The sequence below is a fragment of the Miniopterus schreibersii genome (genome assembly GCF_964146895.1).
Source record: "Miniopterus schreibersii genome assembly, chromosome: X".
Lineage (NCBI taxonomy): Eukaryota > Metazoa > Chordata > Mammalia > Chiroptera > Miniopteridae > Miniopterus > Miniopterus schreibersii.
In genome coordinates this window covers 103078077-103104832 of record NC_138104.1, presented here as the reverse complement: position 1 = coordinate 103104832, position 26756 = coordinate 103078077, and the positions used below count along the sequence as shown (strand labels likewise).

General features: G+C 37.6%; 1 protein-coding gene across 1 annotated transcript in view; it reads right to left on the bottom strand.

Moving 5' to 3' along the window:
* Window positions 1–26756, bottom strand: part of MID1 (midline 1) — a 532380-nt gene that overhangs the window by 344706 nt on the left and 160918 nt on the right. The window contains exon 4 of the mRNA XM_081124834.1: window positions 15145–15207. The gene's annotated coding sequence lies outside the window, so the exon portion shown is untranslated. The remainder of the gene's footprint in view (window positions 1–15144; window positions 15208–26756) is intronic.

The following is a 26756-nucleotide window of genomic DNA, read 5'->3' as shown; positions in this document are numbered from 1 at the left end:
GCTTAGTAGTCAACTAACGATTAGAGATTTCCTTAAATGCCTGAATCAGTCTCCCAGTCTTTGCTAAGGGACTCTGTATACATGCTGGGTCACACCTTCAACACTCAGTTTACAACTTGGCCTTAGCCTTCACTTTGTGTTTGCACAGAGCCTCAAAGTCAGCCAGATGTGAGAGTTTAGAGCCTCTTTGGGTCTTTTTTTTTTTTTATGCACATATACAGCTCTACGCATGCACACAACCTTAACACATGCATGTAGCTCTCCATTTTCCTAACAATATGTTGGAGTCTTTCTAATCTCCCTGTGAACGCCTCATTCCCTAGCTTTTCCTTTAAAGATTTTTTGGTTAACCTATTATTTTCCCCAACTGTTATCCACTGCCTGAGGTAGCTTAGATGTTCAACAAATGCCTCTAATTATTTCAGACAAACATCCCCAATGCAAAGGTTGTTAGCACTGGGTAAGCTCTGAGTCAGGTCAAATAAAGACAACCTTGTGAGTGGGATTTCCTAGGGAAACAACAGACAGGTCAAATAGACAGTTCTGTGGGAATGAGGCTATGAAGGAAATCTAATTCTATTTTTTCCCTACAGTAGCTACCAGGTTGCTGGTTTTCACCATGATTTGGGGCTGTTAAAAGCTGAAGAGGAAGAGACAGGAACTGTGAGAATTAAAAATGTCACAAAGCTCACTCTTCTTACCAAGGTTCAGTCATTTGTCTTGAATAAATGCTCTTGGATTGATGCAAGCCTTTGGTTAATTTTCAGAGTTCTGAAAAAGTCGATTCTGACCATATTTTGTCAATGCTATAATTTCTCTTACGGAGGGGAACATTTTTGGAGGTCCTTCCTCTGCTGTTTTCATTGATATCCAGTTCTCCCTTGAGGTCTTTAGCAGTAACTCTGACACAAGACAAATGAACCTCTTCAATAGCCTGTTACATATGCTTAGCATATACCTGGTTTCATTCTGTTATACAAAAGCGAATGATTGTCTTTGACTCCATCCATATGTTCCCACAGAGATAGAGGCTTATGGCCACAGGTAAGAAGGAATAATGATTAGCAAATACATTAACTAGTGTCATGTTTATACTTAAGCAATCAGCCACTGTTATAGTTGTGAGTATAGTTTTCTCACTGCATTAAACTTGCCACTCTTAGAAATGGCATCATCTTGCATTTCCAGTACAGGTTTAGACCTAGTCAAAGTATTCTTCTGGCTCTTTCCAAAGTACTCCTTGGTTTCTAATGACCAATAATGGAACCGAGGTCCTGATTTGGTATCTCTAAAATTACTGCTGTCACACGTTCCTGCCTAGACATCCCCAGCTTTCAGCCTATCAGAGATATATCTATATTTACATTGATATACATCTATATCATCTATATCATTTGGTCTAATTCCCTTACTAATATTTCTTTTACTTGATGACTCATTTCCTTCTTGTATTTTGACAGAGTATAAGAAAACTGAATAGAGCTCCATGCCAACGCACGGGTCTAGTAAGAATGTTCTAGGGATCTCAAAGTTCAGTAGTAAGGATTGCTCTCTTAATCAAAAAATTAGTCCAAGAACCAAAATTTTCTTAGGTCCTGGAGGAAAACTCCAAGGTAGAGAGATCACAAGGTGGAGAGATTACAAGAGTCATTCCATTAGACTCTTCCTTTCTGCCTTTGCTTTCATTCTGGTGGTATAGACTTCTCCGGTCATGCAAATCTGGGAGTCCTCTCCCCTAGAACTATGGGAGGATATACACTTAACAAACCCCCTTGCCATTGGACAGAGTCATGTGACTAGTAATAGCTGATAGGCTGTGGGCAGAAGCAACTTGTGTCAATTCCCAGCTGGGCAATTTTATTGCCATTGTGAGGCCCTGCAGCACTCTCTTCCCACTGCTGTCATGACTGGTGATGTTTCATATGTTGGTACCTCAATTAGCCTGGGTTCAAGAGGTAGGATGACATAGAGAAGCACCCTTTATAGACATCTACTATTTATCAGGCGTCATCAAAAAATAAATTGCATTGTGCTACATGACTAGGATTTTGGGACTGTCTGTTAATGTCGCATAATGTGTGCTATCCTGACTGGCATCTTACTTCATTTCATGATTTTAAGCTTGACGCATCTACAGTCTGCTGTCTTGGCCATCTGCATCATTGTTATCACATATGTCACATTCATCAGCACTCTCGTGCTTATTTGAGACAATTAAGGGAGGCAAGGGGCTCATAATTTTTTTCTTTTCCTCTGAGCCTCCCACTGATATATGAAGCTACAACACAAACCATGACAAACCATAGTCTGTTCTATATTTAACTAATTCTCTTTCTCTCTCTTCCTAAGACACAGATTTGATATGGAACTCAACTATCTAAAATTAAATGATGAGAATGCACACTTACTCAAGAGTTCCAATGCCTCTTTATAACTTTAGCAAACCACCATCATCTTGGGTTTCCTTTTGCTGCTCTGTAAAGCAAGGACAAGAGTGATATTTCCCAAGGTAGTTATGAGAATGAGTGTGTGTGGGTGTGTGGGGGAGTGTTAGGGGAAATGTGGTGTATTTTGCATAAAATGAGCTATTTTGAAAAAGGCAGTCACTCTATTCTAAAGGAGCAGTCAGGAGAACTATGGACCTCCAGAGCATGCTGGAATCTGTTTTCTATTTCCCCACATTTGTTACATGCTAAACAATTTGGATTCTCACTCCCCATTGAGATATTTGGCCCCAGCAAAATATGGAATTTCTACATTTATTTACTGATTTAAGAATAGAAGCCAATCTAATATGAAGGATCATTCTTATATCAGCTTGAAGGGGTAATAAAAATGGTGTTTCTGAAAATTCTAAATGCTTTAATTTTTCACTTTTTCTCATTTTATTTATAAAATAGCTGGCCACTTTTCATTAAAACATTAATACATTTACACAATGTAAAAATAATTAAGTCTCATAAAATATGTAGGGAAAACTACATTTAAAAAATTTTGTAAAAAATATATCTTTATTGATTTCAGAGAGGGGAAGGGAGAGGGAGAGAGAGATAGAAACATCAATAATGAAAGTGTCATTGATCAGCTGCCTCCTGCATGCCCCCAACTGGGGACTGAGCCCACAACCCAGGCATGTGCCCTAACCAGGAATCAAACCACAATCTCCTGGATCCTATAGCTCAATGCTCAACTGCTGAGCCATGATCGACCAGGTGGGAAAACTACATTTAATTTTCACCCCAGGCATCCAGGTTCCAGTCCTTCCCAGAAGTAACTCTTGTTACTATTACATGTTCTATGCATATAAAAATAAAATACATGACATATACAAAGTCCAAAACCTATCCCCTCTCCATATTTATCAACATAAATGGGAGCAGATCATGCACACTGATTTTAACCTTGCTTTTTTAACTTAACAGTGTTATCTTGGCCATTGTTCCTCTTCAGTCCATATAGACTTACCCATTTTTTCCTAATGGCTACATGATATTTTATTGTACGTTTAGGACTTAACTTAATGGTGAAGTTGGCAACAGATGGGCTGTAGGTGGGTGTAGCTCAAAACCATGAGATGCAGTAGAATACCTGTTCTGATGGTACAGGCTATGCTGCATAACAGATAATCCCCAGGTGATGAATATATATGCATACATTTCCATGAATATTGTTCTCCAAATGTGTAGCACATAATACTGCTAGTTGTTTGAACTATCAACTGTTTCTGCCTTCCTTCTCCCTTGCTTTGCATCACTAGGCTAACACTTTCCAGTCTCCCTTGCAGTTATGTGTGTTCAATATATCACAGCCCCAGCCAGTAGGGTATAAATCGAAGTCTGCTGGAACCTGCTAGGTAAGCTTTCATTTACCTACTAAAGGGACAGATGTGCCAGCACTACACCCTCCCTTCCTCCTTAATCCTTACTGACTTGATTGCAGATACGATTCCTGGTGCTGTGTTAGGCATCTTGCCACCCACCACGAAGGGAAGGCAAAGAGAACCATAACAGACAAGGGCAACCCAGAGCCCCCAAACCAGCAGCCGCCTACTTTCAAACTTCGAATTATGCAAGAAAAGTAAACCCGGGCTTATTTAAGTCATTGAGCCCTAGGTATTCTCTTATTTGTAGGATAACATTCCTCACATTCTTATAATTCATTGAAGCTATAGCAAAGGGGATCCCCAATTGATACACCTAGTGAAAGAGAATGCCTGTTTCCCCACATTTCTCCTAACATATGGCATGGCTTTAATCTTTAGTATTTTGTTGTTTTAATATAAATTTATTTAATTATGGGTGGAGCTGGAACTTTGTTTGCTTAAAAGCTATACATTGTCCTTTCTGTGACTTGCCTGTATATGTTGTTAGAGTATTGATTCATAATAAAACCAGCTCTTTATCTGCCATATCTCAACTTTGTGTAGGGTAGGTTTTTTGCTGATCAGAAAATTTTAGTTTTTGTATAACATATTTTGAGGTGAGATGTCCGATATTCAAATGCTAGTTTTGCTTCTTACTAGTTCTATGATCCAGGGGCTATTCTACACTCAATTACCTGTCCTCAACATACTTCATATATATAAATTGTTCTGAGATTTGAACCCAGGTCTACCTTACTCCAAATCTCATGATCTTTTTACTAAGTATCAAAGTAGTTACAATCTTACAGATAATACTCTGTCTCAGCCCATTGTCATGCACACTATTCTAAGGAAAAGCAGAGCTGAAGTCACAGAGAAGATTGGCTTTCTTAAGTAGGCACACTTCCAATCTTTGTGAAAATGTGGCTCCCCTATGCCTTCATCTGTAGGTTATAAATGGATACGTGGGTCACCTTTCTAAGAGAAATCACACCTAAAGCACTGAAAAAAAACTGGCTTTCTTTGGTTCATAGAAAGGTTGCAGTCATACTTCCCATCTTTTCTAAAAATGTGGCTTCTCTATGACTTCATCTTTAGGATATGTATAGATATGTGGTACGTCCAAGTTGGTCTCCCAAAATCAAATTGTATCTCCCTTTTGATGGCCTCTACTAAAATAATTTGATTTAGTTTGTGGAATTTTCCAATGACATTATCAATTGTGCCTCCAAATATCAGCAACTCAAAGTGTAGGCTTGTCTTTCCCTCTATGGCTATATAAGGGTGGGAGTTTCATTTTTTTAACCTACATGAAATTAGAATTTTATAGTACTTGCCAAACAAAATCAGTCTTTTCCTCAGTCCCATTTCCATTTTAGACTGTGATTCTGCTTTGACTTACATTTTAATAAAGTTGGCATTTTTACTTCTGCACCTGGAAATTCCTAACTGGTTTTTGTCACATTGTGAAATAAATAGTAATTCACTTAGATGGAATTTATTTTGAGGAATAAACCACCAGTTTTTACATTTTCCTCCCTTATGATATATTGATTTGCAAGATACACCATGAAATATATACGTCTATGTAAATACACATGCACACACACAAACTGAAGTTTAAAAAGAGCAAGAATTGCCCAGCCGGGCATGGCTCAGTGGTTGAGCGTTGACCTAGGATCCAGGCGATCAGGGTTTGATTCCTGGTCAGGGCACAGGCCCGGGTTGAGGGCTCAATCAATGACTTTCTCATCGTTGATGTTTCTCTCTCTCTCTCTCTCTTTCCTTTCCTCTCTCTGAAATCAATTAAAGATATATTTAAAAAATAAATAAAAAAATAAAAAGAGCAAGAATTGTATGCATGGTTCAGTTTACTCTTAATTTGATTTCTTCATTTAGGGCAACTCCAAGGAGTTAAAAGCTGAATAAAATCAAACTCAAGACAGAGAACAAACAATAAATTTATATATAGATTGTTGAAAACACAATTGTTTCCATCCCTTAATTGCTTTTAGAAAATAAATAGTATTTTTTGATATGTTCAGAGCTGAATTTTAAGGACATATTCTAATAAATCAATAACTACAAATAAATCTACTAGACACCCTATATCAATATAACTCTTAAATGTTTGAAATAATGTGACAGCAATCAAAGGTGTCTATAGGGATCCTGCTTTTTCACCACCTTTGAAAGTAAACAGGAATGTAATTTGTCAGCGATGAATGACCACCCTGCTGATGGCACTTTCTTCTCTTGTTTGAGGGTAAGAGCGAGGGAGAGTGAATAATCATTCCGTTTATCTAGAACTGTGGAAGTTCTCAAGATGTGGGACTTTCAGTGCCCGGGAAAGTCCTGGGAAACCCTGGTGAGTTGGTCAGCCTAGAGCAGAGAAGCCTGTCATGGGGGTTACAAATTGCACCCATCTGGGTTTGATATTGGAACACATGACTGTCCTTCATGTGCCCAGAACTGAGATCATCCCTGGAAATGCTCACAGTTGTCTAAATGGAAGAAAAAATTCTGAAACCACAATAAAACCTTAAATGTTTTAAAAGTTTAAAATGAGTGCTTTTTGTAGTTTAATGTCTCCAGCGTAATCAGGACATTGATATAAACACAATATATTCTAAAAACACATTCAATCGAGAAAACCAACCCTCCCTAAGATAAATGTCAGGTCCAAGATGCATATCAACTTAGTGTTTTGCTATGAGGGGCAGATGGACATTGATGGTATGGATAAAAATGCAATATTACATTCAGAAAGTAATTTAGAAAGTAGCTTCTTTTATCATTATGATCATTGAACCCTATAAGATAATGAAATGCCCATTTTCTGTCCTGGTGGCAACTTTCAAACAGCTATACTGGAATCTGCCTCTGGCGTCCACAGTCAGCTATGCCCAGAATTGGGGACCATATCTAAATGCATCTGATGTGAACCAAAGATCTCTGACAAGGACATGTTTACACTTACAGATTAAATATTAAGTACTTTCAAAACAACTAGACACCTCTTATTTCTCCTTCACAGTTGACCATTTTGTAGGAAGTGTTTTGGTTGAGAGCTTTTCCATCTACTTTTGAGTTGCTGGTACCACCGGACAGTATGCACAGATGAAGGATCAAAGGGAACTGACTCAACTTTCCCCATTTTATTCAATAAGAAGGGTCAGGGTGTAACTCAGATATCATCCCAGCCATGTTCAGCCTTTTGATTCTCATTAAATTGGTTGTATCTCCATCCCCACAGCAGTAGAGATCCTCTGGGGGTGGGTGGGGCTTGTATTTCTCCTAGTTGTTTTTACTCCAATTCCTGCTTCTGATGAATTACTTCAGTGTTTGGACCACCTCACCCCTCTGAGCTTATCCTCTTTGGTGGCCAGGGGGTTGGACTACTCAGATCTCCCTTCAAGAGAATCTGCTGCTAAGAGTGTGGTTAGCAGATAGCTGCCAGCTGCTGTACCTATGTATCTGGCGTGGCGTTTATGCCAAGGCTACACTGCCTCCCAGCCAAAGACTGAGCACGAAAGGCGACTCAATCCAGACCCCTGTCTGATGCGGATTCTCTAATGGGCAGGCTTTGCTCGGGGCCTTCCATGGGCCAGGCCACGATGGTCTCAGAGCTGCACTTCAGGCTAGGAAGCTTCCGACCCAAGCTTCCTTACTTCCTTCTTTCCCCTCACAGGTATTAGATGATTAAAGGCTCTCCTGGCCTCTCTCTCCCTTATTTTTCATTGGCATTTTCTCCAACTTTGTATCTGCTTCCTGGAGAGTCCAAAGTAACACATATTTCTTCTTATCCCCTTATGTTAAATGTGACTCACAGTACCAATGACACAAGGCTCTGTGTATAGCAGTTTTTATTGAAGGTTAGAGGCAAAGGATGGCATTTACCCTGTAGCACCAAATGATGTAAAACTGAACCTTCAGCATCCTTGTCCTTGAAATATTTTGTTCATACCTTGATCTTAGAATTTCCCATAAACTATTTTTCCATAGGTTCCAATCTCTTGCCACATCTTTCACATTTCCAGCCTTGCCTCATTTCTTTTTTTTTCCTTTTTTTAAAAATATATTTTATTGATTTCAGAGAGAGGAAGGGAGAGGGAGAGGGAGAAAGAGAGGGGGAAACATCAATGATGAGTCAGTGATCGGCTGCCTCCTGCATGCCCCCTGCTGGGGATCGAGCCCGCAACCCAGGCATGTGCCCTGACCCGGAATCGAACTCGATCTCCCGGATCCTAGGCCGATGCTTAACCACTGAGCCACTGCGGCCGGGTTGCCTCATTTCTTTAATCTCCACTCTGCACTCAATATTTGCTATGCCTCCTAAATTCTTGTTAACTTCCCTTTTTACCGACTATATCACTGGGACATCACCTGCCACAGGTCAAGTGGCCTATTATTTCTCTTCCTAAAAGAAACTGTTAGCTCAGGGTGAAAACATTTTTTCCCCAAACATATTTTTGACCCTCTTTACTACTTCCTGAACTCCCTTCTTTCTGGGAACCAGCATCCTGTTGTCTGTGTCTATGAGGTTTTGTTTGTTTTCCTTGTTTTCTCATTTGTGCCTTCAGTTTTATATCCATAAAGCTTTTTTATAGATCCATCATATTTTCTACATAGGCCATCATGTCATCTGTAAATGCAGTTTTACTTTCTCCTTTCCAATCTTCTTTTCCCATAAACTAATTTTTCTGTCTAGAAATCTCCAGTGCAATGTCAAATAGAGTTGATGAAAATAGACATCCTGATCTTGTTTCTGATTTTAGAGAGAAAGCTTTCACTCTTTCACCATAAGTGTGATGTCAGCTATAGATTTTTCATAGATGTCAGTTTGAGGAAGTTCCCTTCTATTCATACTTGCTGAAAGGTTTTGTCCAAAGTGAATGTTGGGCTTTGACAAATTATTTTTCTGTACATTAAAAGATTATTACATAGTTTTTTCTTCTACAGTTTGTTAATACAGTGTATTACATTGTTGATTGTCACATTTTATGCCAACCTGTATTCCTGGGCTTAACCCCGCTTGATCGTGATGTATTATCCTTTTTATATATTGTTGGATTTGATCTGCTAAAATTTTATTTAGAATTTGTTTTTGAGAAGTACTGGTATTGCACATGTTAAATATTCAAGAAATGTTAGCTACCCCTCCCCAAATGTACATACGTCTTCTATAGTTGCTGTTTTCCTGGAGTGTGATAAACAGAACTACAAAAAATATGCTCACTAGTGCATTTAAGTACCTGGGCAAATTTAATTAACCTGTTATGAGTTGTCATAGGAATTTAGGTTAAACTACATTTAAACTTAAGTTGAACTTCTATTTTCTAGCTGCATGAAAATAATGAGCACATGTCCCTTCCTGTCTGTAACAAAGGGTTTCTAGAGCTTAGGATTTACTTGTAATCTCAAGTTTCTTTCTGGCTTTCTATCTTCAGTTTCAGACATATACAAGCAGCAGAAAAGCCCACCTTTCAAAACTATGGCTAAAGGGGTGCCTTCACATCCACACAGGAGAGCAGGGTTGGACTTCCAGAAGAGAGAACTGGGGAGCTCATCCATATACATTATGTTCTGTTAAACCTCATTCTTAGAAATCCCTTCACCCTTGAGCACACAATATGTCCAATTCATATTCTACATTAATAAAGCTGTTATGCGAATTGATAGAATTCCAATGCCTGTAATCTTCTACCACATTCGTACATGCCAAGCAAAACCAGGGACAACTTGAGCAAGAGCAGAGACACTGGTCTTCAATTTGAGTCCTTTGTGTCATCACTTCCCATCATTTCCAGGGTTAGTGTCATGGGCTGTGTAACACAGCCATTCAAACTGCCTGAGCCCAAGGGAAAACTACTCCTTTCTGTTATCAACCACAGGCAGTTTACACAACAGCTGGGCAACCCCCCAGGCAGCAGCTGAATATTAGGAGGCCTGGGATAACCAACTCATACAGCAAAAGAATCAGCAAATGTTTGTGGGTATAGGAGGGGCTGTCTGTTGCACCATAACATATAATGTAATATAATCTAAAATCTCTGTATAGAAAACAATGTTTAAGCTTAGAACATTTGTGGCTAAGAACCTTGAATGTTTACAGTTATATTTAATACTAGGCTGAAGCATTCAGGGTATGACAGCAATTTAATCCCAGTGTTATCAAGTACCTGTAAGGCAGGCTTGGTTGGTCTTCTAATTTGTCTTCTGACCATCTTCTGAATGATTCCATTTGGGGTTGAAAAGAGACTATAATTCAATCTAATATTTTGTAATCCACTTTAGGCATGGTTGAGTGTTTGCCTAATTCTCCTTTTGTTTCCCTTAGTCTCTACTTGCTATTATTATATACTAGGCAAAGATAGGATGGTAAATAAGTGTAAGTGTTGCTGACTAGGACATATTACTAAGAAAGCTCTGAACTATTTCTCATGAGAAAATATTTCTAAATTTACATTGGTTCTAGCATTAAGTTGAAATGAAGCATTTTTGCCTCCATTTCTTATGAGCAACATAATTTGAATGCCTATTCTTTCATTTAACTTTTTTTTAAATGCCATCTAGGTGCCCAATGCAAAATTTTTGTTTTTTTATCAAATATTAAAGCTTTTGTTTGCCAAGATAATCTCTTATATTTATTTTCTGATACTAGTATATGTAAGACAGTGCAAGGAACATTCTAAAATTTCCATAAATAGCTATAAAACATTTGAAAAACTGTGTATTTAGGGCAACACTCTTTGCTGTTTGGACATTTGGTCCAATGGTTTCCTTAACTCTTTCTTACCTTCCATAATTTTTATCATAGATAAATCCTTCTTTCACTCTAGCAGGAAGTAGATTTTCTTTTAAATAAGTAAATACATAAATACATGTATAATTTTATAAATTTATATATTTGTATGTTTTTGTATTTATTTATATATTTATATATTTATTCATTTCCTTTTGAAAACAGAATCGGCCATAATCATAAAAGAACATTGCCAGAGACCATGCTCTGTATGTTGACCATTCCTTTGGCAGTACTTTCTGAGCTATGACCGCCCCAGAAGGAGGGAGCATAAGGGCTGAGCTGATACTTCTAATGATGCTCTTCTCTCTTACACCTGGAAGACAGGTTGAACCTTGAAAACATATCTTCAACCAAACAATTTGAGTTACAAGAAGCAGTAGAGAATGGGATGCAGCCCATTTCAGCAAGTGAGGTTTGGAGGGAGGATTTCAGGAGAAGCAGTCTAGTGTTTAAACATCCCTGGTGACTGAAGTGTGAATGCTTGGAATGTCAAAAAGCTCACATTCAAATTTGGTATCTGGACTATACACGCCTCTGATCCTCCCCATTTCATAGTTAATAGAGAGACAACAGAGCCAAGGTGAATATTCTGCCCTATTCACTAAACATTGCCTCTCTCCATGCATTATTTATTATCATTTGAAGTAACAAGATGCTGTTAATCTTATGGCTCTATATAGCTGAACCAGTCCCCTGGGAAATAATCCCAGGGCTAAAGTCTGCCAACACTAGACTAGTTTTAATAATCTACAATTGGCAAGTCATTCATTTTAGATATCACCCAAGATAAGCAAGACAGCAGAGACCGAAGCAGAAATAGACAAGCTCGTCACAAACTGAAAGATGTGGAAAGGAAAGAAGAGCAGCATCTGCTGAAATTGTTGGAGGGAAACACCAAATACAAAAGAATGACACGCACCAACTAGAATAATTCAAGTTGAAAAGGAAGAAGAATGTTGGAGATTCCCAGAAGGAGCAGAGCCAGAATCATCAGTCAGGAGGAAAGTGAAGAGAATGTTTAGAGAAAGTCTTGAGAGAAAACATGACTCAGTGAACGACCTTGGACTCAAGTTCCTTAAACCTCTCCATGTCTCAACATCTTTCTTTGTACTCACTCCCAGGGAGTTACACTGGAACATTCTGATGTCTATAAGTCTAGGAATTGAAGTACAGATGGTGCCTGACTTATGATGATTCAACTTATAACTTTTTGACTTTATGATAATGCGAAAGCAATATGTATTCAGTAGAAAACATACTTCGAATTTTGAATTTTGATCTTTTCCTGGGCTAGCGATATACAGTACGACATTCTCTCATGATGCTGGGCAACATCAGCAAGCCACAGCTCCCTGTCAGCCATGCAATCATGAGGGTTAACAACTGATACTCCACAGTGCAGTATTAAACGCATTTTAAACTGACAATATTTTCAATTTATGATTGGTTTGTTGGGATGTAACCCCATCATAAGTCGAGGAACACCTGTACATATATGTATATTTTTATTTTTTAAAACTTTTTTTTAAACATATCTTTATTGATTTCAGAGAGAAGAAAGGAGGGGGAGAGAGAAAGAGACAGAAATATCAATGACGAGAGAGTCATTGATCAGCTGCCTAGCCTGCAACCCGGGCATGTGCCCTGACCAGGAATCGAACCCCAATCTCCTGGATCCTAGATCAATGCCCAACCGCTGAGCCACGCCCGGCCGGGCTGTGTATATTTTTAATGACATCTGTGCCTTATTCAAACTCTAAATTTAACATAGCATCCTTTACAATTGCACCTCTTGTGTTTTACTTCACTTTTATAAAAAAAATTTTCATTTGGAAACCAACTAGCAAGCATAAAATAAAATGAATGTAGTGAAAGTTGTCAGTAGACTTCCACATATGTGTCAATAGGTGTGAAAGGTTCTTAACACCTCATTTTTGGATCAGCCCCTTCACAAATACCCTTCTCACACCTCAAAAAGAACAAGAACACAATATATTTAAACTGGGCTTACTGGATGAGTGCAAAGCCTTGTCAGAAAATCTGAAGCTTTGAAACCATAGGTTCTCAGTATATGAGTAAAGTGACACTTAAATTTATTCCAATTCTGCAGTCTGTTATTTAAAGAAACCATGTTCTTATCTCTTCTTGGTTTTACTTGTTTGTTTTGCTTTATTTCATTTATTGAAATTCCTTCACATCTGGCAAATGTCTGTTTGCCATGGTAAAAGGGAGAGGGAAGGAGATGGAATGGGAAGAAGAAAATAACATTGAGATGGGTAGGGAGGAGTTCCAGAAATCATTTTTATATAGGTTTCCATACCAAGGCAATGGTAATGAGGACTTGCTACCATGCCAGGCACTGAGTGAGGCATACAAGGCACCATGCTAGATGGACATCAAAGAGAGAGCAAAGAAACACAACAGCTTGGCAGACACACTGACTTAAAAACCCATTTGCACAGGCTGGAGAGAGCCTGTTGTCTCCTGGGGAGGCTTTGGCATGGCCAGAAGAAAACATCAAAGACACTCCAGACTTCAAATCCCTTCCAAGGGTGCGATCAGCAGGACAGGAAATAGGAAAGTCATCCTAGAAGGGATTTAGAAAGGAAGGGGCTTGTCCAAGGACGCCCTTGGCCCTGAACATGAGCTCTTGCCATGTGTATATTCAGCAGACGTGATATGGTGAACAGCTTGGCACCCCGTCAGTAGCAAGTCTTGCCCTTGCCCCCCACCAAGAAACTGCAGGGAATAAGGCGCAACGAGAAAAGATAATTCAATAAGAGTGTTTTGTCATCTTCATGGTTAACTTCACATTTTGAAAGGATCCTATGAAACAAGAAAGGCTACATTCTAAAACAACAGAAGTGTAAACAAATATCCAAAGGGACAGGAGAAGACCAAATTCAACCAAGAGAAAAGAACAAGTAGGGTTTGCCTGAAACGCTATCTGGCACACTAGACTAAAACTCCTGCTAACCCAGCGGGGACGCTTCATGCTTATAGTACCTCAGTACCACCGAGGAGCCAAAAGTTGCCAACAAACACAAGGAAAGGCCTTTAATTTCATGTCACTGGGAAATAATGACAGACTATGAAATCTGCCCATGTGCAGAGTCCAAACAAGACTGAAATTTCACATGCGTCCTGCCACTGAAGTAGGATGGTAAAAATGAACTTGGCCAAGCATTTTTCAATAACAATAAAGTTCCTGCAAAAGCAAGGGCTAGGAGGTTTCTTGAAGAGATAGGAATATTAAAGCAAATACATGGGATACACTGGATATATATTAATGTAGGGATTATGTAAATGTTGATGAAACCAAATAGTACACACTACATACATACATATTTATATATTCAAGTAAATGAAAATATAAAATTTAAAATACGTATTTTAAGTTGATTTTAAAGTAAGGCCACAGCGAGTGGGAAACTTTTTTTTAACCCTCATCCAAGGACTGAGGATATTTTTCCACTGATTTTTTTTTAGAGAGAGTGGAAGGGAGAAGGGGGAGAGGGAGAGGGAGAGGGAGAGGGAGAGAGAGAGGGAGAGAGAGAGAGAGAGAGAGGGGGGGGAGAGAGATGTGAGAAAGAAACATCGATTGGTTGCCCCCCCCAACACCCCGACCTGGGGCGGGGATGGAACCTGCAACCCAGGGGCACGCCCTTGACCGGGAATTGAACCTGCAACCCAGGGGCACGCCCTTGACCAGGAATTGAACACACGACCCTCTGGTGCGTGGGTCAACGCTCTAACCACTGAGCACGCCTGCCAGGGCACAAGTGGGAAATTTTTAAATGAGCCCCTAAGCCCAGTAGCCCTTTCTTTTGCATGCCTAGTAGGTGAGGACCCATGCATGCAGTTTGTAGGCCCTGGAGCATAGTGGTCAAGCTTAGAGTTTCTGGAGTGAAACCTTCAGGCCTTAGATGGCAGCTTCACTACTATCAGCGTGACTCAGAAAAGTTCCTGAACCAAACCTCAGAAAACATGAGCATAATTTCAGTACTTACCTTACATGGCTATTGTGGGAACTAAGCAAGATAATATATGTACAGCACCAGACTGGACCCTAGCGCATATTAGGGGCTCAATAAACATTCACTATTAATATCACAAATCTATTATGAGCTCTGTGCCCCATACCCATTTGTAGTGTCCACAGCAACTAACAGAGCAAATAGTAACCAGTAGTATTTAATCATACCTGCTGCTTGACTTAGAAATTAAGGTTCCACAACGTGTTTGATTCCCTTAATTGCACAATATAAACTGACACATAGAACAGAAGATTTATTTTCTTTTTTATGTCATTATTTCCACCGGTTGCTTCTTCATCGGTTAACTAAACAAATGCCTTTTTTCTGTGTACCTATTTTTTTGTTTTATTTCATCTCCTTAGAATAAATGTCTGTTCCTTGTCATCTGTATTAAATCTCATAAATAATTCTCTTAGATGTCAGCACAATATTCATACCTTAGAACAGTGTTCCTCAATATTTCTCCAACGAACAAGGTCTCCAGATGTGACTAGGTCCCCCTATTAAAAAAAGAATTCTATATTAAAGTTAATTTGAAAAATGTTGGATTAAACGTTAGCCAGGCATGCAGGATTTATCATAGTCTTAAATATGGTAATATTGATCTCCATGAAATGAATATAAAATGGCATGTTTTCCCAAATCACTTGTCTACACAACTCCGTTTTTGTGAAATTACGTCTTTCACAGAACTATGACGATCTGACAGAACTAACACTCTATAGTAGGCACTTCGGGACACTCAATATTGGAAGGACTACCTGAAATCTGTTGATTGTACCCTGGACAGTGGGGACACAATCTCATGAGCACACAATCACTTTTCTACTCAGGTGGTCTGCATATTAAGCAATAGTAGCTATAAAATGTCAGTGCCCCGACTGCGGGTTGATCCTCATGATTTTGCTGGTTGGGAAGGTATCTCCTTTCTCTTATACCACTCCTTCCGTAGGCTACTCCTGCCTCTATAAGCTTAGAAAAGTCAAATTCTTCAATGCAGTACTGTTTTCAGTCAAGGCCAGCACTTGTTCTGGAAGTGTGTTATGCTAACCCTGTCATCAGTGGATACACTGAAACATAACAAAACCTACATTTGTATCATACTGTCCACAGTTATTGAAGCCCGCATTCCAAATTTGTCTCTTCATCAGTGTTTCCCAAATGCTGGAATCGTAATAATCATCCACAGAACTTTAGATAAATAGTGATTCTTGGGTTCTACAAACCCATGTGTTTTGAAATGCTTCTCTGGTGAGGATTATGGGGAAATTCAAACTTGGCTACACATTACAAACCTTCTTATTGTTTGAATATATCAGAATCCTAAACAAAACCTACTGAATGAGAATCTTCAAAGATGGGCAGGATATCTGTATTTTTGAAATATCTAAGAAATTTGGAGAGCCAGTTCTGAGGAATTGCAGCTCCACACCTCCCTCAGGTTCATCTACTGACAGAGGTAGAGACGGAACTGCAAGGGAGCTCCTCCAACATGAAGTCTCAGGCTTATTCTATGAAATCACTTAATATTGGCCAATACACTGATCAGCATGGCAACCTACACAGGGGAGGGGCCCACTTACATACTGATTGAGGAAGGAAGGAAACTCAATAGTACTATATAAAATAAAAAAGTAGTTTTCTTTGAAAATAGGCAGAGTTGAGAGCAGAAAATCTGTCCCAACAGCCCCAACATGGTTTGATAAGAGACTCTTCTTTAGAAGATATGATCATTTTGCTTTACCTTACAGTATTTTCTACAGTGTAAACTATCTCCTCAGGCTTTCTGTATGTGATGCAAAATACTTTCCCAACCTTCATCAAGAAGTTTTCTGACTGTCGATGTGGTTTCCTAATATATTTCAATTTCTGTTTGGTCGCCCACCCCCTTGATCCTGAGTTTGTTTAGAATGAGATCTCTACAAGAGCTGCCCTTCTGAGTGCAAAATGCATGAATCTTGCTAAAAAAGAAGAGCCTCAAATGGCTACTGGGCATGGGACACTTCATGCTAGAGAGAGGAAGCAACATCAGTACAGGTTATGGAACTAATTAATCATTCTGCCAATCTGAGAATCCTTTATTTGTAGAGTTAGCAAAAATGGTAGAGGTATTGGGAAGTAAAAAAGGATTAAAGGGAACTTCTGGAGCTAATTTTGTTAACATGATTCCTACAAGACACCCCTAAGGAGTCAATACATGACTTCTTTTTAACGATTCATCTTTTCTTTTGGAGATAACAGTAGACTTACAGAAGAGTTTCAACGAGAGTAAAGAGATGTCCCATATACCCTTCACTCAGCTTCCCCTATCTTTAACATCTTATGTAACCATAGAAATTGTTATCAAAACTAAGAATCAACTTTAATATAATATCATTAGCAAAAGTACAGAACTTATTCAGATTTCACCAGTTTTTCCACTAATGTCCTTTTGTTGTTGTTCCAGGATTCTACGTTGCATTAAATTGTCATATCTCCTTAGTCTCTTCTAATCTGAGAGGAGTTCCTCTTCCCAGACCTTGACACTTTTGAAGAGTACTGATTGCTTGTTTTGTAGAATGCCCCTCAATTTGGGTTTGCCTGATGTTTTCTCATGATTAGACTGAGGTTGTACATTTGAGTAAGAATATCTAGGGGTACATGGTATCCATAGGCATTACTGGTTATGTTAACTTTAATCACCTGTCTGAGATGGTATCTGCCAGGAATCTCTACTAGGAACTTACTATTTTTGCCTTTGTAATTACTAAATATCTTGGGAGAAATACTACTTAAGCAAATATTATGTTTCTTCTTAGGATATTACCCACTCATTTTAACATTCATTGGTGGATTCCGTCTGAGATAATTATCAGTGTGGTTTTTAAATTTCTATTTATAACTATTTTATTTAGAAATTCTATTTCCATCATTCTTTCTCCTTTTATTAACTGGAATTGTTCTCTAAGGAAAACTTGCTGCTTCTTCCCCTTTTAAGACAAGAGATCCAAAGGAAAGAAACAGGTTGCATAATTTTGGGTAGACCAGTAGGACAGCATGCATAGCTGACTGGGTCTGCACATGCTATACCACCACCCTCTGATGGGATCTACCCTAAAAACAAGCAAAATATGCACCAGATGGAAAATCCTAGAGTTTAAACCTAAATGTAGAGCGAGGGCAGGGATGACACTGTGGTGGTGATGTAAAGAGGATCTTATTCCTGGTAGCGTCTGTCTGAAGGAGATGGAAATGATAGCCTGGAACAAAAGAATTTCTGGGGTTCAGAGAGTATAGGCAGAAAAGGTTAAACATAAGCCAAGGTCTCATGGGGATTAGGACTGGGAACTTAGGAGTCTGGGTGAAAGCAAGGAAACCAGGCAGACATGATGGTCTCAGAAAATAGAAAAGATTAGCTGGTACAGTAAGAACTGTTCTCTATGAAAGGCCAGAGAATAAATATTTTGGGCTTGTAAGTTGTATGGCCTCTGTTCAGCCGTTCAATTCTGCAACTATAGGGTGAACACAGCCACAGCTAGACAGTATATAATGAAATGGGCATGGGAGGATTTGACTCACAATGAGTCAAATTTGGCCTGTGGATAGCAGTTTGTCAATTCTGAAGCAAACGAAACCAATAAGGCTCTCAGGGCCAGACTGTCCTTTGGGCTCTATACTCAGTACTTCTTGGTTAGTCCTGTCTTGACTTAAAAAACCTCCCCAAGGGGCAGAGAAATAAAAGAAATGGCTACAATCACTTCAAACAAGGCACAACAATTTTGGGGGTTCTTAATAATGAAGGGTCTTGGAATTTAACCAAATTACTTATGTTTATAATACATACCCCAAAATTAGATACAGCATATACTTTTATTTGGAAGTTAAATCTGAGAAGTAACTTACGTTGAGGTTTCTTGAGATGTTTTGAACCAAAATTGAATATAAGCCACTATTATTATTAAATGGCCTCTTAACTTGAATTTTATGATATGAGTAATTTGAACCAAGTTCTTGCCTTAAATTATTTCAGTAAGTTGAAATAAAGGAAACATTCACATTCTCTCCATCCTTTGATTCACCTTTGGTTTGGTGTTTTGTTTAATGTTCTTAAACATTATACATCTGAAATATAAGCTTTTATAACTTAATGGTGGCTAAATAGAGAAGGATGAACCAGAGGAGAACTTCAAATTATTTTGCTCTAGGAGAGTTAGAATATATAGAAAATATTAAACTAATCCTTTTAGGAGTGAGATATCAATTCTATTTTCCTTGTATCCTCTGGGCTTTTCTTGAATCTTTGAAATCCCTTCTTTATAACTGGAACTCCTGTGAAGATATTTCTGTGTATTTATTCTCTAGTAGCATAAAACATTGTGGAATTCTTGGCTAACCTAGCTTTAGAATATTTTATAAATTTAACAGCCTTGGACTTTGCACTGATGTAACTATAATGCAGGATAGGCAAAATGCATGGACACTCATCAGAGAGATGAATAAAAAGAGAAAAAAACCTTCCAATATTTTCATATTTCATAATGTCTTATTAGTTCCCTGGAAATTTAATTTTGAACCTGTGTCATGTTTTGCAGATTTGATTTGAAGTAAAAGAGTCAATTTCAGTAAAATATCAAAAAGATGTTTTAACGTTTTACATTTCATTAGACTGAATACTGGTGTAAGACATACATACATGTTTTAATCTACTATTTTGTAAAATTGGGGTTGAAATATTAAGCAAATTGTTTTTCATGTAAAAAAATTATAAACAATTTGCTTTTACCTTGTGAAGAAAATAAAGTAAAAGCTTCACACCCCAAAACTAGTAAATACTCTATAGAATCATTTAAGTCTTAGCGCTATGAATATTCTGATTATTATATTCATGCATTCCTTTGGGCATAAATTAAGTAGACCACAGGGCAGTTGGAGAGTGACCACAGCTTGACAAACCTTATGGTTCAGCAGATGTGGTTGTAAGATATGGCTTCACTGAAAAATATTCACCACTAAGCAATTTTAGGACTCTACTCGGAGGTTTTGATTTAAAATCTTGGAATTTCCAACAGAAAAGAAATAGGTTTACCATCATATTGGTCTTGAGATACAAAAACAATTAGTTGCCTCAAGTAAGCAATAATGTGAACGAACAGAGTATTTTCAAGATGCAATATTACTACAAATCTGTAAGTGATGAGGGAGAAAGCTTTTCAGCTCATGCAATGAGCCTATTTCAGTTTATTTTTTGTTGACTTCCAGATAGCCAGGGGCTTTTCTTGGTGTATATATGAGAAGCCTTCATGCGAGTCATTCACTTTGAAAGATCAGCTCAATTATTTGAACAGTATTTTTCTCTGATTTGGAAAATAATACGTGTATTCTTGAGTAAATATAGAATTATCTAAATGTTCCAAGATTTTAGAGGAAATATCATAGCCACAATCATTTCCTGGGCTGTGAAGCTGAGCACCATTATTTATAATATACACTGAGAAATTCCATAAAATCATAACATACACAGGGATCAAGTAAGTACCTAGACATGCGGGAGAATAAGAACGAAGGAGCTTCAGAAACAACCTAATGTCAACCTCATGCTTCAAAGGTTTGAGTTAATAAAAATTGAGTCAGACCAGCAGTGCTACTTTGATCTAGATCAAAACTTCCCACTCTAATTCCTTGGCTGTGAGAGGAAAGTGAATTTCCAGATTTCTCTTTGTAAAGGAAAAAAAATAATAAATGTGAAAGATGCCAACATAATTCTTCAATGGTTTTAGGACTCGTGGTTAAATTTATGAAACTCTTTGAGTTACAATCTAATATTTACATAAAATAGGAAGTGGGGGGGCTGATGAAATTAACATGTTCAAAAGTTACAAAGGAAACATCTAAATTAAGGTAGGATTGCAGTACCTTTCCCTCAAGGGGTGCTGGTTCCCCACCTGAGGGATAATTCCTACTGCATGAAACACTTAGTCCACTGAATTTCTTGATTTGTTCCACTTTCTTGCTTACCTTCCTAAGGAAATTCAGAGTATCACTTAGTGGATTATTAATCACAACTCTTTGGTTGTCCAATCCTGACAATATTTATTTAAAAATGTTCCTGCACTCACTCATACAGATGAATGAAGAACAAAAAGAAAAAAAAGAAAAGAAGAAGGAAGGAAGGAAGGAAGGAAGGAAGGAAGGAAGGAAGGAAGGAAGGAAGGAAGGAAGGAAGGAGGAAGGAAGGAGAAAGAGAGAGAGAGAGAGAGAGAGAGAGAGAGAGAGAGAGAGAGAGAGAGAGAGAAGAAAGAAAGAAAGAAAGAAAGAAAGAAAGAAAGAAAGAAAGAAAGAAAGAAAGAAAGAAAGAGGGAAGGGAAGGGAAGGGAAGGGAAGGGAAGGGAAGGGAAGGGAAGGGAAGGGAAGGGAAGGGAAGGGAAGGGAAGGGAAGGGAAGGGAAGGGAAGGGAAGGGAAGGGAAGGAAAGGAAGGAAGGAAGGAAAGGAAAGGAAGGAAAGGAAAGGAAGGAAGGAAAGGAAAGTTGTATTCCTATTGCCTAAGAAGTTGGCAGTGTTCCTTCACCAGACTGTAAAGTCCATGAAGGTAGGCATATTATTTGTCCTTCAGGGTGTCATCAACACTTGTATTATGGTTTGCACACGTGTTAGCGACTCAATAACTATTTCAGTTTGATTGATTACATCTGGGGTTATCAGGCTCTATACAATGTGTTTCCTCTATTTATCATCAATTATACTTAACAACTTTTCCAGTTAAGCAGTATTATTCTCATTTCATAAAGTCCCAAGGTGATATAGTAGGAAAGCAAAAGAATTGGAATTAGAAGCAAGCTGTTTTATTTCAAGTTTATTACTCTCAGACACATCAGCTGCCTGAAACAGTATGCAGTGGACAGAAGCAATTTAAAAATCTTTCTCCACAGCGATCAGACAGAAAGAAAACATAAAAGGTATCCAAATTGGAAAGGAGGAAGTAAAACTGCCATTATTCATGGATGACATGATATTGTACATAGAAAACCCTAAAGACTCCACCAAAGTACTACTAGATTTGATAAATGAATTCAGCAAGGTAGCTAGATAGAAAATTAACATCTGAAAATTGATGGTATTTTTATATCCCAACAATGAACTCTCAGAAAGAGAAAATTAAAAAAATAATATCATTTACTATTGCAACTAAAAAAATAAGATACCTAGGAATAAACCCCAAGGATGTAAAAGACCTGTACTCAAAAAACTATAGGACACTAAAAAGGAAATAGAGGAAGATATAAAAAACTGAAAGAATATACCATGTTCATGGATTGGAAGAATTAATATCATTAAAATGTCCATACTATCCAAAGCAATCTATAGATTCAATGCAATTCCTATTAAAATACCAACAGCATATTTCACAGAGCTAGAACAAATATTCCAAAAATTTATATGGAACCAAAAAAGACCCCAAATAGCCACAGCCATCTTGAGAAAGAAGAACAGAGTGGGAGGGATCACTTTATCAGATATCAAACTGTACTACAAAACCATTGTAATCAAAACAGCCTGGTACTGGTACAACAACAGACATATAGATCAATGGAACAGAACAGAGACCCCAGAAATACCCATGCCATTACGGTCAGTTAATATTTGACAAAGGAGGCAAAAGCACACAATGGAGTAAAGACAGTCTCTTCAATAAATGGTGCTGGGAAAACTGGACAGATACATACAAAAAGATGAAACTATATCACCAACTTACTCCATATACAAGAATAAATTCAAAATGGATAAGAGACTTAAATGTAAGTCATGAAACCATAAAAATCCTGGAAGAAAACATAGGCAGTAAAGTCACAGACATCCCACGTAGTGAATACATCTCCTAGGGCAAGAGAAAAAAATGAAAAAAATAAACAAATGGGGCTACATCAAACTAAAAAGCTTCTGCACAACAAAAGAAAACATCCTCAAAATACAAAGGAACTCCGTGGTATGAGAGAACATATTTGCCAATGATACATCTGATAACGGGTTAATTTCCAAATTGTACAAAAAATTCATACAACTCAACAAGAGAAAGACAAACAGTCTACTTAAAAAATGGGCAAAGGACCTGAATAGACACTTCTCCAAAGAGGACATACAGATGGCCAAGAGGCAGATGAAAAAATGCTCAACCTTGATAATCAGCAGAGAGATGCAAATTAAAACCACAATGAGGTATCACTTCACACCTGTCAGAATGGCTCCATCAACAAATCAACAAATGACACATGCTGGTGAGGATGTGGAGAAAGAAGAATCCTGGTCCACTGCTGGTGGGAATGCAGGCGAGTGCAGCCACTATGGAAAACAGTATGGAGATTCCTCAAAAAATTAAAAATGGAACTGCCTTTTGACCCAGTGATCCTACTTCTAGGAATATATCCTAAGAACCCTGAAACACTAAGAAGAAAGATTATATGCACCCCTATGTTCATAGCAGCGCAATTTACAATAGCTAAGATCTGGAAACAGCTCAAGTGCCCATCCGTAGATGAGCGGATAAAAAAGCTGTGGCATATTTACACCATGGAATACTGTGCAGCTGTAAAAAAGAAGGATCTCTTACCCTTTGGGACAGTATGGATGGACCTGGAGAATATTATGCTAAGTGAAATAAGACAGGCAGAGAAAAACAAACTCTGCCACCAACCAGTAGGGTGATTTTACAGCATTTCACTTAAGCTCTCTCTGAACCTTCATGTCTTGTCTGTAAAGTGAAATATTGAATCTGATCATTGAAAAGTTTTTTCTAGATTAGAAGTCTACAATTTGATGTCTTAAATCATAGCAAGATACGAGCACTTAGAGTAAACCATGGGTAATAAAAAATTCTCATTAAAAAAAAAATCATTCTCATCCCAGCAAATAAAGTATAATGTTTGTTTCTTCTCATTTTTACCTAAATACTATCTGATATAGGAATCCTTTCTTAACCACAGAAAATAATTTTAAAATCCATTATTTCTTTCAATTTTGAAGGAACTGAAAAGTCTTCAGTTAATTATTTAGAGAAAAAGCTTTGCAATCCCCATTCCAATATTTTTCTAATCATGTTCCTGGGTGGAACACAGGCACTGAATTTGGAACCTGAAGCTCATTTCCTGTCTAAAATGGTTTTCATTCATTGAATGTGAACACTTGTTTTTTATTGCAAAGTTGTTTACAAAGCTGAGCTGCTGGAATTAATTTCTTTTAATGAACAAAAGAGTGATGGAATATTTAGCTGGAAAGAATTCACAGAGAGCTGCATGCAACTGGCAAAGAGTTTTAAGGAAAAGTTTTCAGTTCTAATTAAGGCTACTCAGTCCAAATTGGAGGAACATTCAGGTAAAATTCTTTTAATGAAAGAACTGAATAACTGAGGAAGGGAAGTTTGATAACCTCTTCAAACTAAAGAGAGTTTGTTCTCATCCAAAAGAATCATTAATTCAGGAAATATTAATGAACATTAAATCCTTGCTATATGCCAGGCATCAGGCTCAGTTCAGGCAGACTGATCTGTACCCATAAAAGATAATCAATAATTTTGTGTTTTTATGAAAGTGGCAAATGACTGCTATTCTTAATAGCAATTCATTAAAGTGAAAGCAAATTATATTCATAATCCCAACAGAACAATAAAATCAACACATAAGGCCATGATTAGCTGCAGAGATGCAAATCACCTTGAAGACCAAAACTTGATGGATACTTGATCTATAGAATATATGCATCAAAAAAGTGTTCCTATTTTATTGGTGAAGCTTCAGTCTTTTTATTTAAATTGAAATATAATTCACATACCATAAAACTCACCATTTTAAAGTAAACAATTCAGTGGTTCTTAGTATATTCAAAGAGTTGGGCAATCATCACCATCTAATTCCAAAACATTTTCATAGACCCAATAAAAAAACTCTGCACTCTTTTGCAGTCACCTGCTATTTCCTCCTCCGCCAAGCCCTGGCAATTACTACTTTACTTTCTGTCCCTATGGATTTGCCTATTTTGGAAATTTCATATACCTGGAGAATATTATGCTAAGTGAAATAAGCCAGGCAGAAAAAGACAAACATCACATGATCTCACTTATACGTGGAATCTAAAGAACTTAATAAACTGATGAACAAAATAGACTCAATGACATGGAAGCATAGATCAGACTAACGAATGTCAGAAGGATGGAGGAGGGTGGGTGGGTGGAGGGGGAGAGAGTAACAAAGAATTTATACAGACATATGCACAACCCAAGGACATGGACAATGGTGGGGAGGGGGACGGGGTAGAATGGGTCACTGGGGAGAAAAAGGGACATCTGTAATATTTTTAAAAAAAATAAAAATAAATAAATGGGATCATACTATATGTGGTCTTTTGTGATTAACTCCTTTCACTAAGAATAATGTTTTTGAGGTTCACCCACATTGTCACATGATTCACTTCATTCCTCTTTACAGTGGAATAGTATTCAATTATTTGGATAGACCACATTTTTTCTATCTATCCAGTTGATGGACATTTGGGTTATTTGCGCCTTTTGGTTATTATGAATAATTCTGCGATGAACATTCGTGTACATGTTTTTGTGCAAAAATGTTCATTTGATATGGTAAACTTAGAAATCAAGAAAAGCAAGAGTCAGAAAGGTATAGAGCATCATACCAAAGACAGCAAATGTATCAACTGTGTGTTCCTTTTGTTGCTGAATAGCATTCCATTATATGAATCTACCACTGTTTGCTTATTCATTACCTGTTGTAGGATATTTGGGTTGTTTATAGTTTTTGGTAATTATGAATAAAGCCACTATAAGCATTCACATACAGGTTTTTGTTTGAATATAAATATTAATTTCTCTTAGGTAAATACTTAGGAGTGGGATTGCTGCATCATATGATAATTCTATGTTTAACTTTATATGAAACTGCAAAACTCTTTTCAAGGAAACCTGACCATTTTTTAAAAAATATGGTTTTTTAAAAATTGATTTTAGAGAAAGAGGAAGGGAGAGAGAGAGAAGGAGAGAAACATCGATGATAGAGAAACATTAATCAGCTGTCTCCTGCATACACCCTACTGTGGATCAAGTCTGCAACCTGGGCATGTGCCCTGACCGGGAATTAAACTGGGAACCTCTTGGGTACATGGGACAATGATCAACCAACTGAGCCACACTGGCCATGGCAAGACCTGACCATTTTTGCACTCTCACCAAGAATGTATGAGTTAAAGTTGCTTAACACCCTTGCCAACACTTTATATTGTCAGAGTTTCTTTTGTTTTTAGCCATTCTAATAAGTGTGCAGTGGTATGCCACTGTGATCCCTTTAAGTTTTGATGTTCTAAATTATCCTAGGTATTTTTACATTGTCTCCCTTTATCCAGGAAATAACCTGTTTTGTTTTTATAGTTGTTTGTTTTCTAGCATTTAAAAAAAACTTGTACAGAAGTAGAGAGAACATATAATAAATCTGTATAAACTGATCGCCCACCTTCAATGATTATCATCAGTTTGCCAATTTATTTCATTAAGTATACCACCATTTTTTGTATGTTTTTTTTCTGGAGTACTTTCAAGCAAATCTTGTATTTTATTTCATTTCATTGTTAAATATTTCAATATGAATCCCCTGAATGACTTTAAAAATAGAATAAAATGTAATCGCAAATAACAAAATTAACAATAATTCCTTAATGTTCTCTAATATTTAGTCTATATTCAAATATCTCCAATTGCTTCAAAAGTGTCTTTTTAAAAGCTGTTTTGTTTAAATTTAATTTGCTTATGACATGAAGTGGAAGCTAAAAAATCGGAGATCCTACTTTCTCCAAATAATTGAGGCTCCACTAAATTTTCAGAAATAGTTTGTAGTTCAGGTTTTATCCAAGTTGTAATTTAGCTATTCCAAATTATATTTTTATTACAAAGCATCAATTTGGGGTTATAAGGCAGATATTAAGAATGCAGAATTGGCATATCATTTAACCCACAGTTCAAAACACTTAAAAGATGCCTGCGACCATCAGACAGTGCAGCCAACGGATTCTGTTGGC